Source organism: Otolemur garnettii, unplaced genomic scaffold (genome assembly GCF_000181295.1).
Source record: "Otolemur garnettii isolate 467f Iridium unplaced genomic scaffold, OtoGar3 scaffold00156, whole genome shotgun sequence".
NCBI lineage: Eukaryota > Metazoa > Chordata > Mammalia > Primates > Galagidae > Otolemur > Otolemur garnettii.
This window is the reverse complement of record NW_003852551.1, coordinates 1,220,484-1,233,256: the sequence shown is the minus strand read 5'-3', so window position 1 is coordinate 1,233,256 and position 12,773 is coordinate 1,220,484. Positions and strand designations below refer to the sequence as shown.

At 44.5% G+C, this 12,773-nt stretch overlaps 1 pseudogene; it reads left to right on the top strand.

The window, feature by feature from the left end:
* Positions 1-6,036: 6,036 nt before the first annotated feature.
* LOC100963031 lies at positions 6,037-6,424 on the top strand (annotated as a pseudogene).
* Positions 6,425-12,773: the final 6,349 nt, after the last annotated feature.

Sequence of the window (12,773 nt, the reverse complement as noted above, 5' to 3'; positions counted from 1 at the left end):
GAAGTGGACTTTCAGGAAAAACCGAATGAGCTGGGCAGAGCAGGGGAGGAGAGCTACCCCATGTTGTCCTTGGGCTGGAGGCCGCCTCCTTCTGGTCTCATGGAAGGCTTTGAGGCATGTCTTGCACCACTGAGTTGCTTGCCCTGCCTTGTGGAGCCAGTCTTTTGTACCCTCATGCCAGTCAGCAGGACCCAGGGACCTCCGGAAGGGGCGTAACCTCCATGGTAAGATGCCTACCATTTGGCAGAGGGCAGTTCTCCAGGGAAGGGGGCACACTTGAGCTGTTTGCAGCTGACACTCACGTGATGTCAACATGACAGACCTGGGTGGTGTCTTTGGAATGCCAAGATGATCAAGGACTTTGTGATGAACACTGTTGATAACATATTCAAACTCCCTTACTGGGCCAATGCCGCCATTCCCCTGCTGCTGTGAACCTGGGGAACCGGAAGTGGCAACTGGGGAACCGGAAGTGGCAAGAACCCCAGTTGTCTTAGTAAAATGTGTGCCCATTTGACAGTGGGAGATCACGCCCATGAAGACTCAGGGCCACAAGTTGATGAAGATCTTGAGCAGTGGTTCTCAACCTCTGGGTCACGACCCCTTTGTAACAATGAAAATATATCACGGCATTAGGAAGGTTGAGAACCACTGATCTTGAGGATCTAGTGATCTGAAGCATGCCAAGCCATTCCCACTGAGACAAAAGGCACTTTGAGCACCTTGTACCTCTACCCTGCAGTAGGATAAAAAATAACCCCCCTGAAAGCTATGTCCGTGTTCTAATTTCCAGAACCTATGAATATAACCTTATTTGGAGAATAGATGTTTGCAGGTGTAATTCAGTTATGGATCTTAAGATGAGCAGATAATCTTGGCTTATCCAGGCAGGTCCTAAATCCAATGACAAATGTCTGCTGTATGAGACAAACAAAGGAGAGACACACAGAGAAGAGACCATGAGGGCAGGTTGGAGAGATGTAGCCACAAGCCAATGAGGGCCCAGAGCCAGCAGAGCCTGGCAGGGGAAAACCAGGCCTTGGGAGAGTGCAGCCCTGAAAACACCTGGATTCTACACTTCAGACCCCCCAGAACAGCGCAAGAATACGTTTGTTGTTTCATGCCCTCCTGCTTTGTCCGCTTTGAATTTTGAAACAGCATACACCACAGGGAATACTGTAGGTGACTCAGAAAGCTATCAGTGCTGATGCAAAGCAAAAGACAGCTTTGCACAGGTCCAGGCCATAGTGCCAGCTCCACCACTATTCAAGCCACATGACCAAGAAGGGCCTGTGGTACTAGATAAGGAGTTTGGGGGGAGCCTTTAGCAAACGCGGGTAGAATAGTCCCCGTGCAGAGCCCTAGACTTTTCTGCATCAGAGCAGTACTCTCCTTTTGAAAAACAATTGCTGCCAGACTCTGCAAAGACACAGAGCCTGATCCAGCGCCTGAGCCTGACCGTGAGCCTGACTGTGAGACAGTGGGCAGTGACACCACCTGAGCTTCATGTCGTGAGCTCAGTGTTATCCCAGCATGAGGAGGGCCCAGCAGCCGCCTCCTGGACAGTGGAAATGGAACAGTGATGTTTGGAATTGGAACTACCAGGTCCAGAGGTGCAATATGTGACACAAAGATGTATGCCAGACCCCCTACCTACACCTACCCCTTGACACATGCCTGTGGCCTCATGGTGATTTCCTGCAGTCAGCTCAGAGACCTGCAGGACTGAGGTCTGGTGAACAACAGGAGGAAGACACGCTGCATGTCGGCACTAACTCCTCACTCACTGGTCGGCAGCCTGAGAGGACAGGTTATGTCTCTGGTGGCGCGACTGGGGAAGACACGCCCTGAGCCTTCCATTCACAGAGCACATCACCCATCAATCTCTGAACCCTCAAAATGCTGGCAGGTGGGTTCCTTTGTGACTCCCTGGAGGCAGAGTCCCTGCAAATCTATCCTGGCTGCAGCAGCTCCACTCAGGGGGACCTGTCTCAGGTGGGGCTGCTCAGAGGCAGACTTTGAGAAGAGGGTTCATGTGAAAGTGATTTCTTAAGGAAGTGCTGCCAGAACAAGCCAGTAGCAGAGTAAGGTCAGTAAGGACAGAAAAGTCCACTTGAACTTGACTGGGCAGAAGCGGGGCTGAGGGGCTTGGAGAGTATAAGCTATACCTCAGAGTTTGTTCTCAGCTCCAGGACGGGGAGCTGAACTTCAGTGTGTGCACCTGTTGGTCATTACCACGTCAAGGCAGCACCAGAAGACAGAAATGCTCAGGCACTCTGGCTCTGTGTGTGTGTGTGTGTGTGTGTGTGCGCGCGAGCGTGCTTCTTCTGTGTGTGTGAATGGAGCTGCTCTAGTAGCTCAATGGGGGGGGTTCTCCAAAGGGAGTGGCAGGTGCAGGTTGTTAGAAGAGGAGGCAGCAAGCAGGAACTCATGAAAATAGAGTGTCAGCCACACCCTCCTACCTCATTATGCCCTTGGTATAAAGGACTCTAATGCATCACTCTAACCCTAGTGCATTACCTGGTGTACTGGGCCAGTTAGTGTCCCCTTAAAGTTCATGTCCTTCCTGGACCCACATTTTATGATCTTTTTTGGAAATAGAGTCACTGCAGATGTAATTAGTTAAGATGAGATCATACTGAACTAGGGTGGGCCCTCCAGTCAGTAAGACTAGTGTCCTTAGGCCAGGCCAGGTGGCTCACACCTGTAATCCCAGCACTCTGGGAAGCCAAGGTGGGTGGATTGCCTGAGCTCACAAGTTCAATATCAGCCTGAGCAAGAGCGAGACCCCCATCTCTAAAAATAGCTGGGCGTTGTGGCGAGCACCTGTAATCCTAGCTGCTTGGGAGGCTGAATCAAGAGAATTGTTTAAACCCAAGAGTTTGAGGTTGCTGTGAGCTATGATGTTATGGCACTCTACCCAGGGCAACAAAGTGAGACTCTGTCTAAGAAAAAAAAAAAAAAGACTAGTGTCCTTAGATGAGAAGAGACACAGAGAGACACAGGAAGAAAAACACATGAACTCACAGATTAGAGTGATACACCTAAAGTCTAGGGACATCAAGGGCTGCCAGCAACCACCAGAAGCTGGGAGAGGCCTGGAACAGGCTCACTGGTAGTGTCCAGCAGGAACTAACCCTAATGCCCTGATTTTGGACTTCTGGACTCCATAAGTGTGAGAGAAACACTTTTCTGTTATTTCAAGCCTCCCAATTTGTAGCACTGTGTTCTGGCATCGCTAGGAAACAAATACAGCTGAGAACATCTAGGCTATGGAGAAGAGGCAGCTTATGGAGCTGCTCAACACTGACAGGGAGGACAGCAGGCCCACACTGTCATCATTTGGCCAGGAAGACTTGGAAATATGCTTGTGTTTCAAAAGCAAAGTGAGAAAAAGAAAACCACACTTCCACAACCTTCCAGGAGGTGAGGAGCTGCAACCTCACCCAGAGGAAACAAACCTGGGTCCAGGACAGCAGCACCATTAGTCTGGGCTGGAAAACATATCCAAATGCTCCTGGGGTTGATTTTGGAACTGCATCTGGCTAAATGGGAGAGGCACTGGGCCTACAGCTGGACCAAGGCCTAGTTAGGGAAAGAGGAGGGGGTGCCTAGATGCCAGATATGTGGTTAGAGTTTGGGGGAGCAGGCAGGAACCAGTCTCCTTTGCTCCCAAGATCCCTTGTTCATGAATGCATGTCTAGAAATAGTACAGGAGGGAGAGCCTGGCTGGGGTCTTGACAAGTTGGCCATCTGGATGAGAGACCAGTGGCCATATATCCTCATTCCTGGCATCTTTTGCTAAATGAAGAATCTCTCCAGACCAGAGGAAACTTTCAAGAAGAAAAAATCCACTAGAAACAGCATTTCTCAAACTTCCCTCACTCAAGTATCACCTTAACACTTTTTGCCACATACACACATATTACATTAATATTTTACATAACATTTTTCTTTAAAATGTCTCTTTCTGATATCTTTAACAAATGACTCTGGAACAACTAGTATGGTATCTTTCTGTGGTATCTGTCTACATACCAAAGAATGAACTTAGACCCCTACCTCACACCATCTACAAAAATTAACTCAAGGTGGACCAACAACCTAAATGTAATCACAATAGCTATGAAACTCTTCAAAGAAAATATAGGAGTAAATCATCATGATCTTGGACTTGGCAATAAACTGTTAAATGTGACACCAAAACATAAGCAACAAAAGTAAAAATAGATAAATTAGATTGCATCAAAATAAAATTAAGAAATGCATCAAATATACTGTCAAGAAAGTGAAATGCAACAGAGACTGGGAGAAAATATTCATAAGTCACATATCTGATAAAAAGTGAAAGGGCAACTTAAGGAATGGGAGAAAATATTTGTAAATCATATATCTGATAAGAGTCTGGAATCCAGAATATATAAAGAACTCTTACAACTCAATAACAAAAGGACAAAATAACTCAACTTTTAAATGAGCAAAAAGCTTGAATAAACATTTCTACAAAGAAGATATATGATGGCCTAAAGCAAAAAGATGCTCAACATCTGTAGTCAAAATGCAAATCAAAACTACAATGAGATAGCACTTCATACCCAGTAGAATGGCTATAATTTAAAAGAAAGAAAATAGCAAGTGTTGGTAAAAATGTGGAGAAATTGGAACTTGCTTATATTGCTGTTGAGAAGATAAAATGGTGCAACCACTTTGGAAAACAGGTTGACTATTCCTATGCCAATGTTACCATATAAGCCAGCAATTCAGCTTCTAGGTATTTACCTAAAACAATTGAAAATAAGCACTCAAACCTATTTGGACACAATATTTTTAGTTAGTACAAGTTCATAGCAGCCAAGGGTAGAAGCAACCCAAATGTCCATCAGCAGATAAATGGATAAACACAATGTGATATAGCTATACAACACAATGGTATTATTCAGCCATAAAAAGGCCTGCTACAACATGGATGGACCTTGAAGACTTTGGAATAAGTGAAAGAAAACAGACCAAAAAAAAAATCCCACACATATAATCCCACATATAATTGTATGATTATATTTATATGAAATATTCAAAATTATTAAATTCATAAAGACAGAAAAAAGATTAGTGATTGCCAGAGGATAGGGGAGGGGAGATGAGGAGTGACAGCTTAATGGGTCCAAGTGCTCTATTTAGGATGGTGAAAATGTTTTTGAATTAGATAGAGGTGATATTGCACAACACTGTGGATGGACTAAATGCCACTGAATAGTGTATTCAGTGTACAATGGATTTAACGATAAATAGTTAAAAGACAACCAATGTCTATCAGCAGATGAATGGATAAATAAAATGTGGTATATATCCATACAATGGAATATTATTAGGCCATAAAATGGAATAAAGCTGACTAAATTCTGGGCCATAAACCACACTGTAGCAATTAAAAGAACAGTAATCATATAATGTCTGCTCTCGACCACATGGAACTAACAATCAGAATAGATCTATAGCTATTAAAAAAATAGAATCAATAATTAATAAACTTCCAAAACAAAAAGCATCAGGCCAAGATGGATTTACTACTGGTAAATTCTACTAGACTTTTAAGAAGGAAATTATGCCAATTCTGTACAATATCTTTCAGAGGATAGAAGCAGAGTAAATACTTTCTAACTCATCCTGTGAGGCCAGTCCTACCCTAATACCAAAACCAGACCAACACATCACAGAAAAGAAAACCACAGATCAATATCTCTCATAAACATAGATGCAAAATCTGTAAGAAAATACTAGCTATTGAATCCAATAATGTATAAAAAGAATCATACAGCATGACCAAGTGGGATTTATCCTAGGAATGCAAGGTTGGTTCAATGTTTGAAAATCAATTACTTTGAACCACCTCATCAGTAGGCTAAAAACAAAAAAATCACATGATCATATCAATAGATGAAGAAGAAAAAGGAAACCAAGAAATCAAAACCACCAGAGGAAAAGGGAGGATCACGAGCAGTACCTAGTCTCAGACCACCCCAGACTCATCTTGGCACCATGAATCACTCTTCCCCGAATCTCTTCACACAACCTCACACAGGGCTCCTCCCTAACTACGAGATGCACAAGGAAGAGCACAAGGTGGCCATGCTGGGGACGCCCCCCAACCCTGCTCCCACCGTGATCCACATCCATAGTGAGACCGCTGTGCCCGACCACATTGTCTGGTCCCTGTTCAACACGCTCTTCGTGAACTGCTTCTGCCTGGGCTTCATAGCGTTCGCCTACTCCATGAAGGGACAGGAAGATGGTGGGTGACCTGGCTGGGGCCAAGACCTATGCCTCCACTGCCAAGTGCCTGAACATCTGGGCCCTGGTCCTCAGCCTCCTTGGGACTATTATGCTCATCATCATCCCGGTGATTGTCATCCAGTTGCATGGATAGAGTGGAATCCACGTCAAGGCTGCCAGTGACCGTCCATCACCCCATGCTCTCTGCTCTGTGCCAGCCCTCCCTGGACCCCACTCTTCATGCAGCTGTTTATGCTCACACGCCTGTCCACAAAGGGCTTCAATAAAGTGCACACACTCAAAAAAAAAAAAAAATAGATGAAGAAAAAGCATTTGACAAAATCCAATACCTAATTTGATTTTTAAAAAAAAAACTCTCAATAAACTAGGAATAGAGGAGAACTTCCTCAACTTGATAAAGAATATCCACTAAAAACTTCCAGTTAATATCATACTTAATGATGACAAAATAGAAGCTTTCCCACTAAGGGAAAGATGTCCCCTCTCACTCCTTTTGAAGTCCTAGCTAATGCAATAAGATACGAGAAGGAAGCAGAAGGTATACCAACTGGGAGAGAAGAAATAAAACTGCCTTTGTTTGCAAATGATATGATTGTCTATGTAGAGAATCCAAATGAATAAACACAAAAACTTCTGGAATTAATAAGCAATTACAACAAGTCATTCCTCAAAATGGTGCCATATAATCCAGCAATTCTTCTTCAAACTATATACCCAAAAGAATTGAAAAAAGAAAATAAGATTGTTAGACAAAAGTCGATTGCTTTCCTAAATAGCAGTGATGCTTATTGGAAATTAAAAACACAATACCATTTACATTAATAGCCAAAGAAAGGAAATAGTACAAATGTATGTAAATATGTATAAAATCTACATTTAAAAAACTACAAAAATCTGATGGGCAAAATTAAAGAACTAAATAAATGAAGGGATAGTCCATGTTCATAAGTAGGAAGATTCAATAATGTCTAGATATCAGTTTTTTCCAAGATCTATAAATGCAATGTAAACCCAATCAAAATCCCAGCATGTTATTCTCTGGGTATTAACAAACTAATTCTAAAGCTTATATGGAGAGGCAAATACCAAGACTAACCAACACAATATTGAAGAAGAAGAAAATTAGAGAATAGACACTACCCGACTTCAAAGCTTACTAGCTATAATAATCCTTAAGCCTTAAAGCTGTAGTAATCAAGATGGTGTAATATTGGCAAAAGAACAGACAAATAAATAGATCAATGGAATGGAAAAGAGAACCTGAAATAGACACCCCCTAAATATAGTCAACGAATCTTTTAAAAAGGAACAAGACAATGAAGCAAAAAAGTCTTTTCAACAAATGGAGCTGGAATAATTGAACATCTATATGCAAAGAAAATAATTTAGACATAAACATTATATCCGTCACAAAAATTAACTCCAAAATGGATCATAGACTGGGTCTAGTGGCTCACACCTGTAATCCTACCACTCTGGGAGGCTGAGGTGGGAGGATGACTTGAGGTCAAGAGTCCAAGACTAGCCTGAGCAAGAGCAAGACCCTGTCTCTACTAAAAACAGAAAAATTAGCCAGACACAGTGGCTCACGTTTGCAGTCCCAGCTACCCTGACCACTTGAGTCCAAGAGTTTGAGGTTGCTGAGAGCTATGATGATGCCACGACACTCCAGTCTGGGTGACAGAGAGAGACCCCAATGTTCTCTCTCTGTCTCACGTGCTCGCCTGCTCTTTGACATGTCAGGACACAGCAAGAAGGCCCTCACCAGATGTGATCCCTCAATCTTGGTCTTCCCAGTCTGCAAAACCGTGAGCCAAATAAATCTCTTTTCTTTATAAATTACCCAGTCTACGCCATTCTCTTATAGCAGCAGAGGTTGTCAGGTGTTAGGGGACGAGAGGGAGGAGCAGGTGAAGCATAGCAAATTTTTTTTTTTTTTTTTTTTTTTTGAGACAGAGCCTCAAGCTGTCCCCCTGGGTAGAGTGCCATGGCATCACAGCTCACAGCAACCTCCAACTCCTGGGCTCAAGCGAGTCTCCTGCCTCCGCCTCCCAAGTAGCTGGGACCACAGGCGCCCGCCACAACGCCCGGCTATTTTTTGGTTGCAGCCGTCATTGTTGTTTGGCGGGTCCGGGCTGGGGATTCGAACCTGCCACCCTAGGTGTACGTGGCTGGCGCCTTAGCCAGTTGAGCCACAGGCGCCGAGCCAGCATAGCAAATTTTTAGGACAGTGGAAATGCGACGCTATATGACACTATAATGATAGCTGCATGCCTTTGCACATTTGTTCAAACCACCAGGGGGACACTGACAGTGGGGAGGAGAGTGGGGGGGACAAGGGCTCATGGGAAATCTCTGTACCCTTCTCTCAATTTTGCTGTGAACCTAAAACTGCTCTAAAAAACAAAAAAAATCTTTGAAAGTTAAAAGAAAAGTTTTAATTAAAAAAGACTTTTTAAAAAAGAAATGAGTCATGTTACAACATGCGTGTTTCATCAGTGCAGCGTGTACCATTCCCAACATGGAGGAACCTTGAAAACACTGAGCTAAGTGAAAAAAGAGACCGCATATTATATGATTTTCTTTTATGAAGCATCTGGAATAGAAAACTCCACAGAGACAGAAAGTAGGTCGGGGATTGTCAGGGGGTGGGGGAGAAGGGAATAGGCTGGTGCTTGCTAAGAGGTACTTTTTTTTTTCTTTTTAGGAGCAATGAAAATATTCTGGAATTAGTGGCAATTTTTATATGACCTTGTGAATAATACTACTAAAAGCTACTGAAGTTCTCACTTGTAAAGGGTTAATTTTATAGTACATCAATTCTATCTTTAAAAAACTGTCTTCAAGTCTGGAAAAGTTGGGGACCAACTGCGATGAACAAAACGTTTACTCTGGGTGTCACGGTCCCTGTTTCCTAGGGTTGGGTGAGCAGAATTTTAGCTCTCAGCAGTCTCCTGGAGGCCTTTTTAAAAAATTTTTTTGATATATTTTTTAGACAGGATCTCACTCTGTCACCCAGGGTGAAGTACAGTGGCATGATCACAGCTCACTGCAACCTCCAACACCTGGGTTCAAGCAATCCTCCTGCCTCAGCCTCCCAGATTGTCAGGACTACAGGCATGCGCCACCACACCTGGCCAATTTTTTAATTATACTTTGTAGAAAGGGGTTCTGCTATGTTGCCTAGGCTGATGGAGGGCTTTTGAAATACAAATTGCCGGTCACTTCCCCAGAGTTTGTGATCTAGCAGATGGAACCTGAGAGTTTGCATTTCTGATAAATTCCCAAGTGGTATTGACACTGCTAGTCCCTGGGTCAGACTCTCGAGAATTGATTTATGTAAAGAGCTCTGTGTCTGGCTGAGAACATGGCTCAGTATCACAGGAGCACATTTCAATTATTTTCACAACCTACCACCTGGTATACAGGACTAGGGATTTCCAGATGGGGAGCCTGAGACCCAGAGAAGGCGGTTAGTGCTGGGGGTTGCAAGGGAAGACAGGAAGTGGCAGATCTGGAACTGGAGTCCAGGTTGAAGGCTCTTCCACTGGCCTGGAGCAACGGAGCTTCCCTCTGAATTCCCCCACAGTCTGTGCAAGGTGCTTGGGGACACACCCAACCCTCCAGCCCTCTCACTGCATCCCCAACAAACTCCTTCCAGTCTCCCAGCCCCTCCTGAGATTTTATCTAAGGCTGCTCTGCGGGGCTTTGGATCTACTTCATTTGTGATTCTGCTTCCGGCCACCTCCCTTGCCTGGGACCCAGGGCAGGTCTCAGCCAGATCCTTCCTGCCACTCCTTGCTGATTCCTGGGACTCAGGCCTTGGCCCCAGCAGGCTGTGGGAAGGTAAGGCCACTGGAACCAAGTCTCAGAACAGATGTTCCTGAGGTCTCCAGACAGTCACATAAAGACACAGTTAACCCTGCAGAGCTCATGCAAAGCCACTTGGCACTGTTGTCTCATTTGCACCTGTGACTTTAGCAGAAAGTGGCTTTTCCCAGGATAGCCAGGCAGGCAGCTTCAGAACAGAGCTTCCCCCGTCCTGGCCTTTTATTTGCTCATTCATTCAAGTACTGACTGGGTGTTTGCTCCGATGGCAGAGGCCTGTTGGGCTTTGGGAAAACAAGCGTGATTAAAACACTGGAAGAACATGGTCAGGCTGGGAAGGCAGTGCTGCCTCTGAGACAGTCATTACAGAGGTGTGCCCAAGGTACAACCCTGAAAACTACCTTGAAGGATTGGGGTTCCCAGGGGGCATAAGCCCAGTTGCCACCTGCACCGGAGAGAGACTGTCCAGAGCACCCCAATGTGGAGCTGAGGCTCCTCCCAGCAGCCAGACTGGGGCCGGGGCAGTAACATGCGGCTGACCCACCCACGAAATAGGCAGACTCCACCTGTGCAGGGATGTGATGACCCATGAAACCTGCTGGCCACAGGGATGTCCAGGCACATCTGATTTCTGGGCCTTTACAACCAAGATGAGCTGCTTCTCCGAGGAAAGTTTATCTTAAAAATGTTTAAAAAGTGAAATATGCTGTATTTCGGTGATTCTAAGAAGTGTGCTTTTTCATATTTTCATATTTCTGAAATCGGGGTGTGTCTTACAATAACTGCTGGCCAGGGACTTCTGGAGGGAGTTGTCACTGCCTGCTCATGCCCAATGTGAAATTTACTGCGGGATTCTGTGGCTTGGAAGAAAGTCCTGGAAACAATAGAGGAGTATTCTACCCTCTTGGAACCAATGGGCTGCAGGTATGGGGTGGGGAAGGTGGTCAGCCAGACACGTTTAGCAGCATTCCTCACATGGGAGCCGAAAGTGGGCCAGCTCTGCATGGCGGCAGAGCCAACACAAGAGCCCAACGCCAGTGGCTCGTAGCCACCTGTAGATTCCTTTAAGAAATGCTGCTTCAAGTCATGCCTCCCTCGGTGGAAGGGTTGGGAGGCCACAAAGGCACCTTCTAGGAAGCTAGAAATCTCTCTGTATGGGTTGTGACACTCAGTGATATGCTGGTAAAGCAGATCTTTGAAGGAGGTGGGGGGAGGGATAGGTGGCACCTCTGGCTCAGTGAGTAGGGCGCCGGCCCCATATACCGAGGGTGGAAGGTTCGAACCCAGCCCTGGCCAAACTGCAGCAAAAAAATAGCCGGGCGTTGTAGCAGGCACCTGTAGTCCCAGGTATTTGGGAGGGTGAGGCAAGAGAATCGCCTAAGCCCAAGAGCTAGGAGTTGCTGTGAGCTGTGACGCCATAGCACTCTACTGAGGGTGACAGAGTGAGACTCTGTCTCTAAAAAAAATAATTAATTTAAAAATAAAGGGGAAAGGGGAAGCCCTGAAGTGTAGCATCTACTGATTTCCAAGATGCAAATACTCCCATTACCACAGATTTTAAGTGGCCTATTGTTTGCCAATGAGTTTGCCAAATTTCTGAGATATTTAACAATCCTGATGTCATACCTATAATCCTAGCACTCTGGGAGGCTGAGGCAGTGGATTGTCTGAGCTCAGGAGTTCAAGACCAGCTTGAGCAAGAGCAAGACCTCATCTCTACTAAAGATAGAAAAATTAGCCAGGCATTGTGGAGGGCGCCTGTGATCCCAGCTAGGCAGGAGGCTGAGGCAGGAGAATCACTTGAGCCCAGGAGTTTGAGGCTGCTATGAGCTTGACAATGCTACTGCACTCTTCCCAGAGCGACAGACTCTGTCTCAAAAATAGAAAAAATATTCATCAAGTATACTTACCATGTGTAAGCTATACCTCCATGAAATATTTTTAAAGAGAGAGAGAGAGAGAAATCTTTGTTACCAACACTCGCTGGCACAGAGGACACTACTATATGAAAAATCATGGGCTTCAATTACTCTGAGTCAGTCAAATTTTAAATGGGAAATTTATTTTCATATAAAATTCATTTCATAGGTCAGCTGCTCACACCTGTAATCCTAGCACTCTGGGAGGCTGAGGGAGGTGGATCACTTGAGCTCAGGAGTTTGAGACCAGCGTGAGCAAAGTGAGACCCTATCTCTACTAAAAGTAGAAAAACTAGCCAGGTGTCATGATAAGCACCTGTAGTCCCAGCTACTCAGGAGGCTGAGCCAGAAGGATCACTTGAGCCCAAGAGTTTAAGGTTGCTGTGAGCTACGATGACACCATGGCACTCTACTCAGGGCACAGAGTAAGATTGTGTCTCAAAAATTAAATTTTAAATTCATATCATATAAATTTTCCTTTTATGTATGGACAACATGATATATATATGATGCATATAAATATAAAAGATTCTCTTAATAAATATAAAATTAAAAATGCTAAGTGATAAGTATTGTATGTTATATTCTTAGGTATATAAAATAGTGGTGTATCTATATTCAGTGATGTCATAAATTTGTTGAAATATAGTAATATATATTGTTAAGTTTGTTTTTTTTTTTTTGAGACAGAGCCTCAAGCTGTCCCCCTGGGTAGAGTGCCATGGCATCACAGCT